At 46.3% G+C, this 13,370-nt stretch overlaps 1 pseudogene; it reads left to right on the forward strand.

The window, feature by feature from the left end:
* The first annotated feature begins 10,455 nt into the window (after positions 1 to 10,455).
* On the forward strand, positions 10,456 to 13,222 carry LOC136537706 (L-type lectin-domain containing receptor kinase SIT2-like; annotated as a pseudogene).
* The last annotated feature ends 148 nt before the right edge of the window (positions 13,223 to 13,370 follow it).

Raw genomic sequence — 13,370 nt, forward strand, 5'->3', positions numbered from 1 at the left:
TTTCTTTAGGAGTCTTTGGTTCCATTCCTCTATGCCACTCCGGCATATGATACCTCTCACCTTTATAAGGACAAAGGTATCCCGGACGATTAGGATATCCCGCATCGACAACATAATATTTGCCTATAATTATTAGAAACAAAATATCAGATCACATTTGTAAGCATTTGATCAAATAATAAAGTGCATGGTCATATTTTTAATACCTTTTGGAGGGTGTGGAAAAAAGCTCTCGTCCACTCTAATTGCATTGTACAGAACACTAGTATCATGCATAGAGCCCGGCTGTCCCGCCGACACATAAGTGAACCTCATATCAAAGTCACAACTTGCTAGAACGTTTTGAGTAGGTATACCAGACTTTCCAATATATCTTACTTGATCGTCAGGTGGTAACGAAACTCGGATATGAGTACCATCTAGATCACCAATGCAATCTTTGAAATGTGGATATGCTCTACGGTCATCTCTTATCCTCCTGTGAACAGTTCGGAAGTTGGGGTCCTTTGGTCTAATAAAATCTCTAGACATATCCATGTAAGCATTCAGTACCTCATCAAATTTCCTATGAATAGTTTCACCCGAGTGCTTGAACCGGTTTTGTGCTTTTCTATTAGATTCATTTCCAGATAACACAAATAAGAACACTGCCAACATCTCCTGAGTGTTTATATGTAGGGATGGTTTCAGACCATACCTTCCAACCAATAAATCATGAAGGTCATAGAACATCTGTGTGCTCATCCGAAGCTGCGAATGACATTCTCCCGGTGTGTTCAGCGTCTCTAGCAACCAGCCCATACCACTAAGGAGTAATGTCCTAGGTGGATTTTTGTCAAAATATAATTCAACATAAGCTACAGCAAGTTTAGCACCAGCCAATACAAGATTCCAAAATGCCATGCTCTCATTGTCAGAGGTATCAGTTTCATCATCACTCTGCATAGAGGTAAAAAAAAGGCCATACAGGATGCCAATTAGAGACAAAACAGCAACACACAGAGAAAAAAAGGACATACACAGAGAAAAAATAGACGTACATGCACCAATACATAGATAAATAATGGTCAAAATAATAATACATAGATAAATAATGGTTCAAATAGCAATACATGGTTCCAGGGTCACAAATAGTAGCATACAGGTGCACAAATAATAGCATATATGTGCACAAATAATAGCATACAGGTGCACAAATAATAGCATACATGTTGCCAAAAAAACTAACTTTCATATTTGTCATTGTGCCTCTTCCTAAGCCAATTGAGCCTAATTTCTCTAGTATGCAAGGTCATAAACATTTCTCTGTGTTCCTTCTTCACAAACAGCTGGGTGGCAATGTCATGCTCATCTGAACCATACGCCGCACCACAGTCCTTCACATGCTCCATTATTTTCGTGATGGTGATCCCTTCTTGCTTCTTTGCTGTAAATGAACTTGAACAGTCAGATATCTTTGAAATTGCTTCAACCATTAGAAGAGCTGTGCTTGACTTTGCCTTTTTCCTATCCACAGCAGCAACACAAGGTTTTTTATTTGGAACCGCACTTGGAGTGACTTCCTGAACCTCCTCATCCCCCTCCTTGTTGGCATCAAATAGGTCACCTTGGACACTATTCTCTCCATCAACATATTCACTGTCGTCTACATCAAAAGGTTGCTCTTGGCTAGTAGGGATAATAGGATTGTCACTAAAAGGGTTCCAATGATCTGCTTCCTCATTTGTAATATTTCTAAACATTTCCCTAAGCAAATCCTCATTTTGGATAGGCTTTTTCCTAAACTTGCCACACCCTGGAATATCCTGCAAAAAACATTAGTACATATATCATTACATCAGTACATAAAGCCATACAAAATTATTGATACGTTGATAGCACTCACATTTTTTGCTTTCTTCCACCACTCAGCCTCCATGTCAATTGTTTGGGTCGCATTGTTCCAACCAGTACATGTTTACCTCCTCTTCAACTTTAGCCAAATTGTCCAATCAGTCTTTAATTTATCCCACTTGTTCTTAATTTGAGTCTTTGATAATGAGATACCAGTCAGAGTTCAAATGAGTATTTGGGCGATTGCCTCTACTAACTTGTTCAGCCATCAACTCGTAGGCTAATTGCAAATGTGCATCGTTCCAGTCCATTTGATCACCCCGACCATGATATTGCAATAGTATGTTCAAGCACTCAGGACAATCTATTGAATTTTGCTAGCACTGTCGCACAAATACTATCTATTCAAGGCATCATGAAGCTCATTTTGAAGTTTTACAGCAAGGAGCAATACATGTTCATCTTTCTTCTTTGCTGGTAGTGGTCGTTTGCGTGAAGCACATGCCAGAGGGCATTGGTCAGCCGTGGCTTGTGGGGCGGCCTGCCCTGATCAGCCAGCAGCTGGTCCTGGACGGCCACCACCTGTCCCGGCCTAGACGGAGGCCACCGGCGGCGCTGCCGGAGGAGGCCGCGCCAGCCCCACCCTAGGCGCCGGCGAGCTTCCTCGACCCACGGACACGCCGGCAGCAGCTTCATGCGAAGTTGTGGGAGGGAAGACGGAGGGGATTTGGGGGTAAGAAAAGAGAGGATCCAGTTCAGGATCAACGGATCTATCTTCTCCGTCCATCACCTAGCCGGATGTCTTGCCGTGGTGGCTGGAATGAGCAGCGGCGTTGCTAGGGTTTGGGGAGGACGGGCTGGAGCCTAGAGGAGAGAGGCGACGGGAGTAGAGGATGATGGCGTCGGGTGGGGGCGACGGGAGGAAACATGAATAGAACAAAACGGTATTTGCGTAACTAGTGGCAATTGCGGGTAATTACCTTCAACTCCACGAGGACATACGAAACGCTGGTTCGTGGAGTACCCTCTGAGGAGCTCTGGGAAAAACATGGAGTTGGACCAAAACTCCATCTTTTTTTGGGAGCAGAGTTTGTGGAGTTGGACCTATTTGGCAGGAAAGTTTGGGAGCGGAGCTACAAAAGGTGGAGCAGAGCAGTCCCAAATAGGCCCTAAAGATCTCTACCGGACAAACTACAGTGCTTATAAGCAGCACCAAATGGACCAAGCAATTATCTTTGTCAAATAAATATGAGCAAACAAATTTGGTACACATATAAGCAAACTAAAACTCTTGTTTTTTAGAAAGATCAATTTCTGCAAGGAATGAGTACCAAATCAGATCGTTGTAAACATTTGACTATGGTGCAGAAATCAATGACTCTATCGTGTATAATGAAAATATAGTCCTAGTCCTAGCTAATGCCTATTGAGTAATGAAAGGAACAACATATCTGGTACATAGGGCAAAATACAGTATCAACTAACTTGAGATATGCATATTTAAATAGAGTGGGAATATTTGTGATCTAGAAGTAGCGTGAGCATAAAAACTATCAGAACAATAACGTGTAAGTTTTTACCATGGGACGCCGGAGCTAAAGAAAATGAGTTTATGAAGTTGTTCGATGAAGGTTTTAAAATGCGATAAAGAGATATGCACATTTTCCATGCAACACATACCTTGCAGAATGAGCCAACATAACGCCCTGTTCGCTTGGCTTATAAGTCGTACTTTTTCAGCCAACGAACAGTATTTTTCTCTCACAATAAATCAATCAACAGTACTTTCAGCCATGGCTTATCAGCCAAGCGAACGGGGCATAAATTAATAGGAATAGTTTCAGTGAAACAAAATCACAAACCAATTTGAGAAAACTGTACCAGCAAAAGGTCAAGTGATGTGATGCAAAAATTAATTTTAGTTATGCGAGTTAAAACCAACAAATACAAGATCCAAGCCGAGTAAAGAACTAGAACACCCAGGCAAATTCGGTAGTACTGGGCACGTACTACTCCATATTCTCCAGGGAGAGAAAGTTGAACCAAACACCACCATAGGCCACCATGCCAAACGGGCAATCATGCTTCCCCAACAAAAACAAAAACATCACTGCTTTACCTAACAAGCGGTCCCATTGCTGAGCATTGAACGATTTCAAAATAGCTGAAATCAAAATTAGCTAATGCATTTGATGCTTTCATCTCAAAGAGCTATAGGCTATATTGAATTACCTATGTGCTGAACACAATAAAATTAATTTCTCTTGTCAAATCAACAAAAAAAATTAATGAGTATGAATTATCTGAAATAGCATAAATACTTTTTCCTGACTTCTAATCTATTGTTGAATACATAGTAAATGAAGGGTACAACGTCCACTAACCATTCAAATATGATACGATTATAGGACCTTCAAGTTGACATAAATGGGAAATAAGTATGCAAAAATAATTTAGTAAGCACATGATACATTCTACATACTATAGAAAAAGGTGAAAGATAAACATAGTCACCGAATTAAAGTATTATACTTATACTCGTATAAATGGATCAACTGGAAGTCTTAGTGACATGCAAAAACTTCGAAAACACAGGTTTAAAAAGATACTTTACAGTTGTTGAAGTGCAGTGGAACTGACCTCTGCAGTGCACCTAGTCTTCCCTTGTTAGAGTTCTCTGCTTGCTAATTTCCTGCCATGCTGAATAAAGTATCTATCATGCTAAATCATAGTACAATTTTACAAGCACAAAAATCATGTTTAAAGTTAGTGCCAAACCATAAAAATCAGGTTTAAAAAGTGATTTGCTAGTGTCAAGGTACCAGGCAAGGTTACTCTAATGGCCTTGCTTTGTTTTCTACTCCATAAGCTCTGTTTTTCTTAGGCATATGTGCCTTAGATGAGCTACTACCGCAAGCACGCTACCCATGTATTAGTGATGGGCGAAATCTCATCTGTTTATATTAATGGCTTGCCAAATCTGGACTGAACTATTTATTCATGTGACGTACAAACATACATACAAGGAGTGAAAGCTGGAACTACAGCTTGCTGATTGATGAAATTTACTAATGCAAAACTGGACCTATGCTCTCTAATACTCACATTGACCTAGGTAACCGTGAGCAGAGACACATAATCTGTATGCACTATTGTGTTTCTAAATAATAATTTTTATTATTATTTAGTAGGCTAGGATTTCTATGACCACCTGTTTTCTGGAATAATCCTAAATTCCTAATATCTGTTTCTAGAAATGAATATTTATGGTGATAGCTAATTGGTTAACCATTAATTGTTCATTGGACCGTCTGCAGCTAATATGTTTTGCCTAACATATCAAGTCGGTGACACTTGGACACTTGAGAACCAAAATAGAAGAGATAGCCTGGCGGTACTACAACAGCTTGATCGAGCTCATGCATTCCTACTCCAAATGTAGTTGGATGCAGAAACATGGTCAATTTATAAATATGTATTTTGTGTAATAAAGAAGGGCACGATTCCTGAACCTTGGTGCTTGCACATCCATTATCCGCATGCCATGAGGATGTAGAAATTTGTGTCAAAAATCAACTTCATGCATGGTTCGAATCTAGCGAAGAAGGCGCAGCCGAGCAACATGCAGATCTGGCCTGCAGGACCAAGAGGATGGGAGAAATTCACAGGCGATCCTGGCACTGATGTTTCACAGGCGATCTGCACAAAAACAAGCCAATCATATTGTTGCATAATCCTGTTAGGTTCTAACGGAAACAAAAAAGAAAGAAAGAGTCGTAAGCTTGCCTCCGCGATAAAGGATGCAACGCACTTCATATAGATGAATTTGGGAGGGGATCATCCAACCAATCTCCTGGATTTAGGCAAAAAAAAAACCAAAACAAATCATACGATAATAGAAACAGTTGTGGTTCGTGGCGACGGCAAGCTGATTGGGTGAGGTGAATGTAGGGTCGAGATGGTGGACTAGAGGGGGATGAATAGTCCTTTCTAAAATTAATCACGTGCGGAATTAAAACTATCGGTCTAGCCAAGACTACACCCCTCTATTTATGTTCTCTAGCACCTTCCAAAGATGCTAATTAAGCAACAAAGGTGCCGGGCTAGCTAGAGCTCACCTAACCAATTCTAGAAGCAAGGTCACACAAACCTATGCCACTAGTACTTTAAGCAACAAGGGAGCTCCTACACATGCTAGTAAGCAAAAGCGCAAAGCCACCTAAGCTTACCAGCAATGCTCAATAACAAGGCAACCAATGCCAAATTAGAGAGCACAAATACTTAGCTACACAAACTAAGCAATGTGACTAACAAGGTTAAACAAACTAAATTAGCCACGCAAGGGAGCTACTTCTATGCTACACAAGCAAGAAGGTAACTAGTGAGCTACACAAGCTAACTAATTACAAGAGCAACTACACAAGCACAATGTATATGAAATTAATTACAAGCTTGTGTAACGAGGATGCAAACCAACGGGAAGAACAAGGTTGACACGGTGATTTTTCTCCCGAGGTTCATGTGCTTGCCAACACGCTAGTCCCCATTGTGTCGACCGCTCACTTGGTGGTTCGGCGGCTAATTGGCATCACCCACCAAGCCCGCACATCGGGCACCGTAAGAACCTACCCCAAAAGTAAGGGTAGCTCAATGACACGCTTTACTAGAGTTGCTCTTCGCGGCTCCCGCGGGGCGAGCACAATGCCCCTCATAAGGCTTTTCTCTGGAGCACCGCACAAGCTTCTTGCGGGCTTCGACAGAGACCACCACCAAGCCGTCTAGGAGGTGGCAACCTCCAAGAGTAACAAGCACCACCGGCTTGCAACTCGATCACCTAGTGCCACTCAATGCAACCTCACGATACAATCGCACTAGAATCGCTCTCTCACACAATCGGATGATCACTATCAAGTATATGTGAGATTGAAGGCTCCCAAGCACTCTCAAGCATGGACACAAAGTCCCCCAAGGTGCTCAGCCCCAGCCATGGCCGAGGCCACCTTCTATTTATAGCCCCACGGGCTAAACTAGCCGTTACCCCTTCACTGGACAAAACTAGGGACGATCGGACGCTCCGGTCGTATCGACCGGATGCAGGACCTCAGCGTCCGGTCAACGGATGCTCGCCACATGTCGCCTCCATTCAACCTTAGTCACTTGATCTCAATGGTCAAGTGATGACCGGACGTAGCTGCTCAAACTGACCGAACGCACCAACCCCAGCGTCCGGTCGTTTCTAGTAAGGTACTAGTCGCGACCGGACGCGTCCGGTCGGTCATGATAGGACGCATCGTCAGCGTCCGGTCCTTCTCCAACTTTTCTGTGTTGCCTACGTCACCGTACGTCAGCCTGACCGGACACACCCTGCCAGCATCCGGTCACTTCCAGTGCTAGCGTTCGGTCGAAGACCGACGCCTGCACGCTCTCTGCCGCCACTGACTGGATGCATGACCCCAGCGTCCGGTCACCACGTGACCAGCGTCTGGTCCACTCTGTGAGACCCTATCTTTTCTATATAGGGCGCCGGTGGTATCGTCGGACTATCCGCACTCTACGGGCGAACACTCCACCGGTGGAGTTTCGAACCCTTGCCTCCGTTTCATCGCCGAGTTGATCCACATCAATTCCAACTTCATCTTCTTTGTAAATGTGCCACCACCACTAAGTGTACACCACCATGTGTATGTGTGTTAGCATTTTCACAATCATTTCCCAAAGGATTAGTCACTCAACTTGCCACGCCACTCAATGTTAGCAACGATGCAAGGTTAGATCACTCGAGTGGTACTAGATGACCAATATGCAAATAAGTTTGCCCCTCTTGATAGTATGGCCATCTATCGTAAACCCGGTCATCAACTTCTCTACACACCTATGACCGGTAAAATAAAATGCCCTAGGTTATACCTTTGTCTTGCGTATTCCATTCCATCTCCTCCAATATCGATGCAACACATGCATCAACATGATCAACAATGATATGATCCACTTCATATCATCACGTGATCATATTGGTTCATCGATCTTGACTTCACTTGCTTTTCACCGTTGCCTTTGTCTATCGGCGCCAAGTCTTGCTCAAGCTTCACCGCCACGCGGTCCATCGCTCCAAAGCCTGCGACTTGCCCTTCACGCTTGCAACCAGTCCATCAAGCCAAGTCATGTCTTGATCTTCTCCACCTTGATCACATGACTCAATGCCATGTCTCATGTGCAATGAGCTCCTTCATCATCACATGTGTGAGCTTTGCAACATCTCCAAGTCATTTTCACCTTCATGGCATATGTTGCTCACACATATGTACCTGTGGACTAATCACCTGTGTATCTCACATAAACATAATTAGTCCACCTAGGTTGTCACTCAATTACCAAAACCATACAAGGACCTTTCAGTGAAGACGGTGGTGCTGGGTGTGCCCACAGCAGCGGCGAGGCAAGGAACGGAAGGGCGGCGGTGCGAGGAGGATGGCCGCCTCGGGTGCGACGGCGGCATATATAACCAAGTGTCACCGGAGTTTTGCCGGCGGAGGCACACGGGCAGTGGGGAAGGATGGCAGCCACGGACCACGGGAGCGACGGAGCCGGATGCAACCGATTCTCCCATGACCGGCACGGAGGGGTGGTCGGGGGGGGGGGGGGCTGAGGTCATGTGGTGGCGATGGATACGGATGAAACCAGTCAATTCTTTTTTACCGGGAATAATGGTGACCCATGGTGGAGCAGAGGGGGGTGGTGCGTGCTGGCTGCTGCTGGGTCAGCTACGGACTGGGGCCGTGGAATGGGTGCGCGTGGACGGGCTCGGGTACTGAATATTATTTGGTACCCAGGATAACATATAGGAATACTATATATATATATATATAGAACTACTACTCTGTAGCCACTTTGAGTTACGATAATTACTATATTAATTTACAAGATTATAGTAACTCCTTACTAAGTGGTTTACTATAACGTTATGGTAAATATCCCCATGTGTTATAGTAACCCAACTATCGTAAATATGTATTGACATTATCGTAAATTAGTATATAAAATTATCGTAAATAGAGGTGGCTACAGAATAACTTATTTTGTAGCTGACTATTGAATATACTCTCCACATATATATATATATATATATATATATATATATATATATATATATATATATATATATATATATATATATATATATCCCTTAGGATCGTTTGGTTCTTCAGGTACTATGCCCTGGAACAATTCCTACTAGAAATGCTCGACTAATTTATATAACCTTTGATGAGCTAGAATAATTACTGGGTAGATTCCTAGCTAACCGAACAAGCTCTTAGAGAGTCCTCCACCGTTCTAAATTCCTGGAGTCATTGGACTCATTGTCCACTGCTTGAATGCATGCTTTGTCAAAAGCTTTTGTGCTCGGTGGCCTACTGATCCTGTTATATATATATATATATATATATATATATATATATATATATATATATATATATATATATATATATATATATATATATATATATATATATATATATATATATATATATATATATATATATATATATATATATATATATATATATATATATATATATATATATAAAGAGCGAACGTAGTCTTCCTACGAGTCTTTGCCACATGTGAATGATGGACTACCCTCCACGGCGATGACATATATACATATAAGTAATCCGTATTCCTTTCATGCTACCACTAGTCCACTACTGTAGAACACTTCCTCATCAATATGCTAACTCTCGTCCGTGTTACTAGTAACTACTATCTGACTAGAACTATAGAGACGACGACCTGGTCAACATCAATGGCAGCAAGGATAACAGTGCAATCATGTCGGCTCTAATCATGTGCCGACATAAATAAGTATCACACAAATACTAATTACTATGTATTTGTGGGGATGATAGCATCTCTACCGATTTACTATAGCCAAACAAAAAACACAAATTCACACTACAATTTACAGCTGCCTCAGGTAGATGGTTGTCATGTCCAGAAGGTCATATTTAACTCGAATCAAACTAGTTCATTATTGACACAAACTGAATCTAACCTAATTATTTCATAGTTATCTACCAATCACATAGCAACTTGAATCTAACCTAACTATTTCATCATCCATAGCAACTCATCATCACATAGTTGTTTATCACCACGAAATAACTTGCTAAGCTCACCACCATCCACATCACAAACTAAGTAAATAACTTAATCTAGAAGTTCATAGTCATGTAGTAATTAATAACTTATCTTTCCACTCCTGTCTACGTTCCAAAAGCAACGAAGTAAGGCTGTGTTTAGTTGGGTGAAATTTAAGAATTTGGCTACTGTAGCACTTTCGTTTTTATTTGACAATTAGTATTCAATCATGGACTAATTAGGCTCAAAACGTTCGTCTCGCGATTTCCAACCAAACTGTGTAATTAGTTTTTTTTTTTTTTTGTCTATCGCAAGATTCGATGTGATGGCTACTGTAGCACTTTTTAAAAAAAAAACTTTTTAGAACTAAACAAGGCCTAAATAGTACTTAATTTGCCTGTGATGCTGATATCTCTAACAAGAAGCCGCCTTGACGAGACAGCCGTGGAACTGACAACTGAATTAACTCCCGGCATCTGAACACTACTGACTCAGCAGTCAGCTTCCACGTCCGTCTCGCGGACCACCAGCTGATCCGGGCTCCCGACGACCCGACCCCCTCCGGTGCCGTCCACTTCCACGTCCCTCTCGCGGACCACCAGCTGATCGAGGCAGCGACGACGCCACCAGCAGGCCAACACCTACGACCCGACCGGCAGCAGACGAGTAACCGATGGAGCGCCTCATTCCATTCCTTTCAGCAAGTCCCAGATTCCGTTCCACCGCGCCGGACCCGACCTGATATAAGCAGACGCACACCCGCGGCTTTGCTCGTCGCTGGCAGACACCCCAGTCCAGGTCACTGCCTGCCTCGTTCCGCGATGCCAGCGGCCGCTCTTGCCGTGCGGGTGGCCGTCCTGCTCCTCCTCGCCCGAGGCGGATCCGGATCAGCAGCCGTCGAGTTCGTGCTCACCGGCTTCGCGCGTGACAACGTCACGACCAGCGGCACGACCGTCCTCACCTCCTCGGGCCTCCTGCAGCTCACCAACGAGACCAACGAGGTGTTCGGGCACGGCTTCCACCCCGTGCCGCTCCGCTTCAAGGACCCCTCCACGGGCGCGCCGCGCTCCTTCTCCACCACCTTCGTGCTCGCCATGGTGCCGCGGCACGAGGACTCGCATCGGCACGGCATCGCCTTCGCGCTCGCGCCGTCGGTGGCCGTGCCGGGAGCCCTGGCAGGGAAGTACCTCGGCCTCTTCAACACGTCTGACAACATGGGACCGCTTAGGAGCGAGGTCGTCGCCGTCGAGCTCGACACGGCTATGGATGTCGAGTTTAACGACACCAACAACAACCACGTCGGCATCGACGTTGGCGGCTTGTGGTCCGCGAACTCGACAGCTGCGGGGTACTACACCGACGGCGACGTCGGCAGGTTCTCCGGCATCAGCCTCGTGAGCGGGGTGCCCCTACAGGTGTGGGTCGAGTACGACGGCGCGACCATGCGCCTGGAGGTGACGGTGGCGCCGGCGCGCAAGCCCCGGCCGTCCCTCCCGCTCGTGTCTTCCATCGTCAACCTCTCGTCAGTCGTGGCCGACGACACGTACGTCGGGTTCACGGCGGCGAACGGCGCGGCCTCGACCTCTCACTACGTTCTTGGCTGGAGTTTTCGCCTAGGCGGCGGCCGCGCGCCGGACCTCGACCACTCGAAGCTCCCGTCCGTCCCGTCGTCAAGGTTGTCCAAGAAGACGACGTCGCAGCTACTGGTGGTCACGCTGTCCCTCGCTGTCGTCGTGGTACTCCTCCTAGTGTCGGTGGCAGTCGCGGTGCTCGTCATCAGGCGACGGCGGTTCGCCGAGGAGGAGGAGGACTGGGAGATAGAGTACGGCCCTCATTGGATCAGCTACAGGGACCTGCACGCGGCGACCAGGGGTTTCCACGACGTCATCGGCGAAGGCGGCTTCGGCCGCGTGTACCACGGCGTGCTCCGGCGGCCGGTGGCCAGCGAGGTCGCCGTCAAGAAGGTGTCCCACGACTCCCGGCAGGGGCTGCGCGAGTTCGTTTCCGAGATCGCGAGCATGAGCCGGCTGCGCCACCGCAACCTGGTGCAGCTCCTCGGCTACTGCCGGCGGCGGGGCGAGCTGATACTAGTCTATGACTACATGGTCAACGGCAGCCTCGACAGGCGCCTGTTCGACGCCGCCGGCAAGCCGGTGCTGAGCTGGGAGCAGCGCGGCAAGATCGTCCGGGATGTCGCCGCCGGGCTGCTGTACCTGCACGAGGGGTGGGAGCAGGTGGTGGTGCACCGCGACATCAAGTCCGCCAACGTGCTCCTCGACGCTGACATGAACGGCAAGCTGAGCGACTTCGGCCTCGCGCGGCTGTACGACCACGGCAGCAACCCGCAGACGACGCACGTCATCGGGACGTTGGGGTACCTCGCGCCGGAGATGAGCAAGACGGGCAAGGCCACCACGAGCACCGACGTGTTCGCGTTCGGTGCCTTCCTCCTCGAGGTGGCGTGCGGCCGGCGGCCCATGGAGCGCAGCGACGATCTCGACTCGCCGGGGCTCGTCGACCTCGTCCTCGAGTGCTGGAAGGCCGGGAGGATCGTGGAAGCCAGGGACCCAAAGATCGGCACGTGCGACTGGTGCTCAAGCTCGGCCTGCTCTGCTCGCACCCTGACCCCCGGTGCCGGCCGAGCATGAGGCAGGCGGTGCAGATCCTCGAAGGCGCTGCGCCGGTGCCGGAGACGCCGCCCAAAGATTTAGCCAGCAACAACAGGTTGTTCTACGGATACAGCGAGTCTTTCGATGAGTTCGCCACCATGTTCCCAGCGACGTCGGAGGTCACCAGCGTCACCACGCAGTCGTCTTCCTCACACTCCACCGGCGAGGAGCAGCAGGTCTCCTCCGGCTCCGGCTGAGTAGTGGCACCATTTGTCTTCAACAAATCACCAAAGTTTAGTCATGTGTTTACAATAGCTGGATCAGAAATGCTATACAACCGCACGTGTATTTTAGCATAAAAAACATATAGATTTTCTCTCTCTTTTCAACTGTGGGCAGCCGTGGTCCATCAGTTGCGTCGTGTCTGCTGCGGTCGCGTCGTCGTCCGTCAGTCTGCTGCGCCGCGTTTGTTGCAGTCGCGTCTGCGGCGGTCGTGGCCCCTCGCTCCGATCAGACCTGGACGTGATTTGTCCTCTTGTCTTTACATAGAAAAAATTGTTTCTTATGATATGTGGGTATGTGGATAGGGCCATGTTTAGTTACTCCAAAACTTCCAACTTTGACACTATGCAAAAAGAAGATTCCCTGTCATATCAAACTTGCGGTACATGCATGTAGTACTAAATGTAGATGTAATTAAAAACTAATTGTACAGTTTGGTTGAACTTTACGAGACGAATCTTTTGAACCTAATTAGTCAATGTTTGAACAATAATTCACAAATACAAA

Source organism: Miscanthus floridulus, chromosome 2, assembly GCF_019320115.1.
Source record: "Miscanthus floridulus cultivar M001 chromosome 2, ASM1932011v1, whole genome shotgun sequence".
NCBI classification, from domain to species: Eukaryota; Viridiplantae; Streptophyta; class Magnoliopsida; order Poales; family Poaceae; genus Miscanthus; species Miscanthus floridulus.